We start from the raw sequence: 7,747 nt of genomic DNA, 5'->3' as shown, positions 1-7,747 counted from the left end.
AAGAACAGATATGAGCTGGCAGAAGAAATAACCAAGATAGGACAATCAAAATGATTAAATATGAGAAGACAAAATAAAAAAGAATGAAGAAAAATGAACAGAGCGTAAGTGAGCTGTGCACCATCCAGGGAAAAAACACGTGCATTGTTAGTGTTCCAGAGGGAAACAAAGGAGAGGAAGGGGCCAAAAGTTAGAATTATTTAATGACCGAAAACTTCCCAAATTTGACGAAATTCATGAATTTACAAATTCAAGACACTCAATTAACTCCAAGTAGGATAAACTCAAAGTGATTTCACAGTGAGACACATTATAATCAAATAGTTAAAAAAACAAAAACGAAAATAATTTTGAAAGCCACAAGAGAGAAGTGACTCATACATATCAATGGCTGTACAAGAATCACCTATAAGATTAACAGATAATTTGTTATCAGAAACCATACAGTTCAGAGGCACTGGATGACACATTTAAAGAGATTTTTTAAAAAAATTACCCTGACAACCAAGAATTTTATATCTGATAAAATTATCCTTCAAAAGTGAGGGAGAATTTAGGATGTTTCAAGATAAATAAAAGGCAAGAGTATCTGTTACCACTAGACCTTTCCCACAAGAAACGCTAATGAGATTTCTGCAGGTTGAATTGAAAGGACACTAGATAATTAATCAAAGCTGTATGAAGAAATAAAGATCTTTTTTTGTGGCTGGAGAATTCATGTGGAGGTCAGAGTGGAGGCAGGTGTGAGAGGGCCCAGCAGAAGGAAACATGGCTGCCAAAGTGTTTGAGTCCACTGGTAAGTTTGGTCTGACCCTAGCTGTTGCAGGAGGCCTGCTGAACTCTGCCTTATATAATGTGGATGCTGGACACAGAGCTGTCATCTCTGACTGATTCCATGGAGTACAGGACATTTTGGTAGGGGAAGGGATTCACTTCCTCATCCCATGGGTACAGAAACCAATTATCTTTGACTACCCTTCTTGACCTTGTAATGTGCCAGTCATCACTGGTAGCAAAGATTTACAGAACATCAGCATCACACTGCGCATCCTCTTGCCGCCCTTAGCTAGCCAGCTTCCTTACATCTTCACCAGCATGGCAGAGGACCATGATGAGCATGTGCTGCTGTCTATCATGGCCGAGATTCTCAAGTCAATAGTGGCTCGCTTTGATGCTGGAGAGCTAATTACCCAGAGAGAGTTGGTCTCCAGGCAGGTGAGCGGCGACCTTAGGAAGTGAGCAGACACCTTTGGACTCATCCTGGATGACGTGCCCTTGACACATCTGACCTTCAGGAAGGAGTTCACAGAAGGGGTGGAAGCCAAAGAGGTGCCTCAGCAGGAAGCAGAGAGGGCTAGATTTGTGGTGGAAAAGGCTGAGAAGCAGAAAAAGGCGGCCATCATCTCTGCCAAAGGCGACTCTGAAGCCGCTAAGCTGATGGCCAACTCACTGGCCACCGCAGGGAAAGGCTTTTTGAGCTGCACGAACCGGAAGCTGCGGAGGACATCACATGCAAGCTTTCACTCTGGGAATATCACCTGACTCCTGTGGGGCAGTCCTGGCTCCTCTGGCCACCCCAGTGCAGGCCCACCCTGCCTGTACCATGGGCCAACTTGGCCCGTGATAGTTAAGATGGCCTTCCTTCTGCCCCCACCACAGAATCACTGTGAAATATCACGATTGGCTTAAAGTAAAGGAAATAAAAGTAAAATCACTTCAGATCTCTAAAAAATAAATATATAAATAAAGATCTCCAGTAAAGGTAACTGCATGGGTAAATATAAATGCTTGTATTGTTATTTTTTGACTGTTAATTTTACTTTGTGTTTACTACATGATTTAAATACAAATGTGTAAAATATGAATCTACATTATGGCTACACAGTGTATAAAGATGCAATTTGTGGCAACAATAACATAGAAGGAGAAGGCAGAGAGGTAGATGAACAGAATTTTTGTATGCAATTGAAGTTAAGTTGGTATCAGTTCAAAGTATATGGTTACAAATTAAGGATGCTAAATGTAATTTCCATACTAACAAAAAATAAAATATCTCAAGAATATACACAAAAGAAAAGGAGAGGAAAATCAAATTGGTTTACTAAAATTGAAAAATCAAAAATTTACTAAACCTAAAATGAGGCAATAATGGAATAATGGAACAAATGTATGAGACATACAGAAAACAACAAATAGCAGATATCCTTCCTTATTAGTTAATATATATGTATTAAACTCTCCAACCATAAGGAGGGTATTAGCAGAGTGAATTTTGTAAAAAATGATACAACTATATGCTATCTACAAAACACATTAGAACTAAAAACACAAATAGGTTAAAATGAAAAACTGGGAAAGAATATTCCACACAAATAATAGCCAAAAGAGAGCTGGAAACCTATACTAATACCAGACAGCCTAGATTTATAAGAGACAAAGGCGATAAAACAACTGGCTCACAAAAGGAGTGAAAAATTATATGCATATATATACCAAACAAGAGCCCTTATGTATATATAAGGTCTCTCAAAGGGCTGTGTGTGTGTGTGTGTGTGTGTTGAAAGAGAGAGAGAGAGAGAGAGAGAGAGGGAGGTAACATTGATACAATTAAAAGGAAAAATAGTTCTATAATACAAGTTGGGAATTTCAATACCCCACTTTCAATAATGAACAGAACATCTAGACAGAAGATCAGTTATAATATAGAAGATCTGAATGACATTATAAACCAACTAGTCCTAACAGACATAGAGAGCACCTTACTCAACAACAGAAAAATATGCATGTGTCTCTAGTACACATAGACTATTCTCCAGGATAAATCATATGGTAGATCACAAAACAAGGATTAAGACATGTTAAAACATTGATATCATACAAAGTATTTTCTCTAGCTACAGTGGAATAAGCCAGAAATTAATAACTGAAGGAAAACTGGAGAAGTCACAAATATGAAGAAATTAAGCACCATTCTATTAAACAACCAATGGGTCAAAGTAGATACAACAAGAGAAATTAGAAAATACTTAGGGATGAATAAAAATGAAAACACAACATACCAAAACGTATGGGATGCAATAAACACAGTGCTCAGAGGGAAATCTAAAACCATAAATGCCTACGTTTAAACAGATTTCAATTCAATAAGCTAAATTTATACTTTGAGGAACAAGAAAAAGGAGAGAAAACTGAATTCAAGTCTTAGGAGAAGAAACATAATAATAAAGATTAGTGTGGAGATAAATAAAATAAAGAATAGAAAAAATACGAGAATCAGTGAAACCAATAGTCGGATCTTGGAAAAGATCAACAATATTGATGAATTTTACCAAGACTAACAACAAAAAATAGAGCGGAGACACAAATAACTAAAACTGTAAATGAAAGTATGGACAGTGCCGAACTTACAGAAATTAAAATGAATATATAAGAATACTATGAATCTTTGTACACAAAAAATTAGATAACCTAGATAAAATGATTTCCCAGAAGCATAAAATTAGTTGAACTCCAGAAAAAAGAGACATCTGAAGAGATATACAATACAATTAGAGAGATTGAATTAGTTATCAAAACCTTCAGAAAGGTCAGGCGTGGTGGCTCACACCTGTAATCCCAGCACTTTGAGAGGTCAAGGCGTGTTGATCTCTTGAAGTTGAGTTTAAGACCAGCCTGGACAACACGGCAAAACCCAATCTCTACTAAAAATACAAAAATTAGACGGACATGGTGGTGCATGCCTGTAATCCCAGCTACTCAGGAGGCTCAGGCACAAGAATCACTTCAACCTGGGAGATGGAAGCTGCAGTGAGCCAAGATTGTGCCACTGCACTCCAGCCTGAGCTACAGTGCAAGACTGGGTCTCAAAAACAAACAAACAAACAAACAGACAAAACAAAACAAAAAGAGAAGTCCAAGACCAGATGGCTCAATTAGTGAATTCTAAAAACTATTTAAAGAAGAATTAAAATCAATGCTTCTCATAGTATTCAAAAACTGGAAGAGGAACACTTCTTAATATATAAAGCCAGCTTTACCCTTATTACACAACAGCATAAAAGAGTAAAGATCAATACCTTTCATGAATATAGATGCAAAAACCCTCAAGAAAATACTAGTAAACCAAATCCAACAACATATTAAAAGAATGGTACAGCATGGCCAAATAGGATTTATTTCTACAATGCCAAGATTGTTCAACACATGAAAATAAATCACTACAAAAGAATGAAGGGGATAATCCCACACAAACTTCTCAATTGATGTGAGAAAAAAAGGATGTAACAGAATTTAATATTCTTTCTTAATAAAAACACAACAAATTTTGAATAGCAGGAAATTATCTCAACACGTTGAGAGCCACATATGAAAAATACAGTCAATGTCATACTAAATTGTGAAAGACTGAAAGCTTTTTCTCTAATATTAGGAACAGAGCAAGGATGCTCACTTTCCCCATAGTACTGAAAGTCCTAGCCAGAGCAATTAGTCATGAAAAAGATATAAAAAGCATACTGACTGGGCACAGTGGCTCATGCCTATAATCCCAGTGTTTTGGGACACTGAGGCAGGTGGATCACTTAGGTCGGGAGTTTGAGACCAGCCTGGTCAACATGGTGAAACCCCATCTCTACTAAATATACAAAAATTAGCTGGGCATGGTGGTGCATGCCTGTAATCCCAAGTACTCAGGAGGTTGAGGCAGGAGAATCACTTGAACCTGAGAGGCAGAGGTTGCAGTGAGCCAAGATCTCCAGCCTGGGATACAGGCTGAAATAAATTAAATACATACATATATACCTACACATAAACATGTTTAAAAAGATATAAAAGGCATACACATTGGAAAGAAATAAGCAAAATTGTTTGTGCTCACAGTTGGCATTATCTTATATGTAGAAAACCCTACATCTTTTTCTCAAAACAGAATTAATTGAATTAAGCAAAGTTGCAGGATTCAAAATCAGCACACGCCCCAAAAAATCAGTTGTGTTTTAATATACTAACAATTGATGATCTTTAAAAGAAATTAAGCAAACAATTTCATTTGCAATAGGATCAAAAAGAATAAAACACTTAGGAATAAATTTAACCAAGGAGGTAAAAGACTTGCACACTGAAAACTATAAAATATGCTGAAATAAATTAAAGATACAAATTAATAGAAAGACACCCCATGTTCAGGGATAGGAAAATTTAAATTGCTAAGATCTCAATATTACTCAAGGTGATGTACAGATTCTGTGCAACCCCTATCAAAATCCCAGTGATTTTTTTTTTTTTGCTTAAATAGAAAAATCCATCCTGAAATTCATATAGAATTTCATGAAACAGAATAGTCAAACAATCTTGAAAAATAAGAATAAAGTTGGAGGTCTTACACCTAGTGATTTCAAAAGTACTACAAAACTATAGTAATAAAAATAGTGTTTGACTGGTATAAAGGCTAACATGGTGACCAATCAGATGGAATAGACAGACCTCTAAAACACTCTTGTAAATAGGATCAAATTATTTCCAACAAAGTTACCAAGGCTATGTAGTGGGGAAAAGGCATTCTTTTCAACAAATGATGGTGCTGGGAAAACCAAATATACACATGTGAAAAGATAAAGTTGAATTCTTACTTTATACCAAATGATCAAAATGGATCAAATACCCAAATGGAAGAGCTAAAACTATAATACTATAAGAAGAAAACTAAGGGGGAGGCCTCATGATATTGGATTTGGCAATTATTTCTTGAATATTACTCCAAAAGTCCAGTCAATAAAAGAAAAAATAGCTAAATTGTGCTTTCTTAAAATTAAAAACCTTTGTGCATCACAGGACACTATCAACAGAGTAAAAAGGCATCCTACAGAATGGGAGAAAATAATTGATTGCAGTCATATACCTAACAAGTGGTGAATGCACAGAATAGCTTAAAAACTCCTATAACTCAACAACGAATAAACAACCAGATTTAAAAATGGATAAATGACTTGAATATGTATTTCTCCAAAGATGATGCACACATGGTTAAAAAACACATTTTTAAAAGACTCTCCATATCATTAGTTATTAGGGAAATGCAGAACAAAAACATAGTGAGATGCTACATCACACCTACTAATATGACTATTAAAAAAAAACACAGAAAATTACAAGTAGATGTGGAGAAACTGGAACCCCCATACACTGCTGGCTGGACTGTAACATGGTGCAGCCACTATGGGAAACAGTTGTCAGGTTCCTCAAAAAGTTAAACATATAATGTCCTCATGACTGAGCAATTTCATCGCTAGGTATATGCCCAAAAGAATTACAAACAGGGACTCAAATGCTTATATCCCAATGTTTATTGCAGCATTATACACAATATGTAAAAGGTGAAAGCAACTTAAGTGTCCATCAGATGAGCATAAAATGGTAAATACATTCAGTGGAATATTATTTAGCTGTAAAAACTGAATGAAGTTCTTACACATGCTAAACCATGGATGAACTTTGAAACATCATGCTAACTGAAATAAGCCTGACATGAAAGAACAAACAGCATATGGTTCCTGTCAGTCCATCTGTGTTGCCATAAAGGAATACTTGGGACTGCTGGGTACTTTATATAGAAGAGGTATATTTGGCTCAGAGTTCTGCAGAGTTCTGCAAGAAGCATGGCACCAGCATCTGCATCTGGTGAGGGCCTCAGAAAGCTTCCATTCATGGTGAAAGGGAAAGAGGTGCTGGCATAGAGAGATCATATGGAGGGTCGGGGAGGCTCCAGGCTCTTTCTAACAAACAGCTCTCACAGGAACCATTACAGCAAGAACCCACTCATAATCTCAAGGACAGCACCAAGCCATTCATCAGGGATCTGCAGCCATGACCCAAACACCTCCCACTAGGCCCCACCTCCAACCCTAGAGGGTAAAATTTCAACATGAAGTTTGGAGGGTCAAGTGTGCAAACAATAACAGTCCCTTTAGATTAATAAGAAAATGAATAGTAGAAAAAGTAGGTTAGAGGTTATCAGGGGATGGGGATGGGGAGTCATTGCTTAATGATTACACAGTTTCTGTTTTGACCTGATGAAAAATTTTGAAAATAGGTTGTGGGAATAGTTGGACAACACTGTAAATGTCATTAATGCCATTGAATTATACACTAAAATGGCAAATTTTATGTTACATACATTTTACCACAATAAAAATAATTTTTAAAAATATTACTCAATAAAAAAGGGACTCATCTTCTGAAAGAAATTATGCCAAAAGTAACACTGGGTTTTGCTTCCAGGCCCTTCTGCCTATGGACTGTGAATCTGGTCATATCACTTACCTCTTCTGAGTCTTAGCTTTATTACACACAAATTGTGTTTCATGATGGTTTTTAGAGGATTAAATGTTTAAGTGTTTAGTGGGCTCTTGTTAATATGAGATACATTATTTGTATTTGCTTACTGTTGCAAATACAGGTAGAAAGGATGGAGTAACACGAAAACCATCTTCCAATTCTTGTTTTTCTGTTTTAGACTAGGTACTTCGTAATCCAGAGCTGTTCTGTTTTTGTTGTTGTTTTGTTTGTTTGTTTTTTGTTCTAAATCTATATGTAACCCAGCTTACAATGGAGCAGCCTTATTGCCAAGATCATTTTTTCCTCATTGCTATCATTAAACGCAGTATTTTTCATTGCCTCTCTGAGGGACTTTTCATTTCCTCTATGTCTCCAAAGTGGTCCCAGAACATTAGCTGGCCCTGACTCCTACTAG

At 36.5% G+C, this 7,747-nt stretch overlaps 1 pseudogene; it reads left to right on the top strand.

The window, feature by feature from the left end:
* Positions 1–768: 768 nt before the first annotated feature.
* Positions 769–1,631, top strand: LOC108293199 (annotated as a pseudogene).
* The last annotated feature ends 6,116 nt before the right edge of the window (positions 1,632–7,747 follow it).

This window comes from Cebus imitator, unplaced genomic scaffold (assembly GCF_001604975.1).
Source record: "Cebus imitator isolate Cc_AM_T3 unplaced genomic scaffold, Cebus_imitator-1.0 Scaffold525, whole genome shotgun sequence".
In the NCBI taxonomy this organism is placed as follows: Eukaryota; Metazoa; Chordata; class Mammalia; order Primates; family Cebidae; genus Cebus; species Cebus imitator.
Note: the sequence above shows the minus strand (reverse complement) of the source record. Positions and strands in the feature narration are given on the sequence as shown.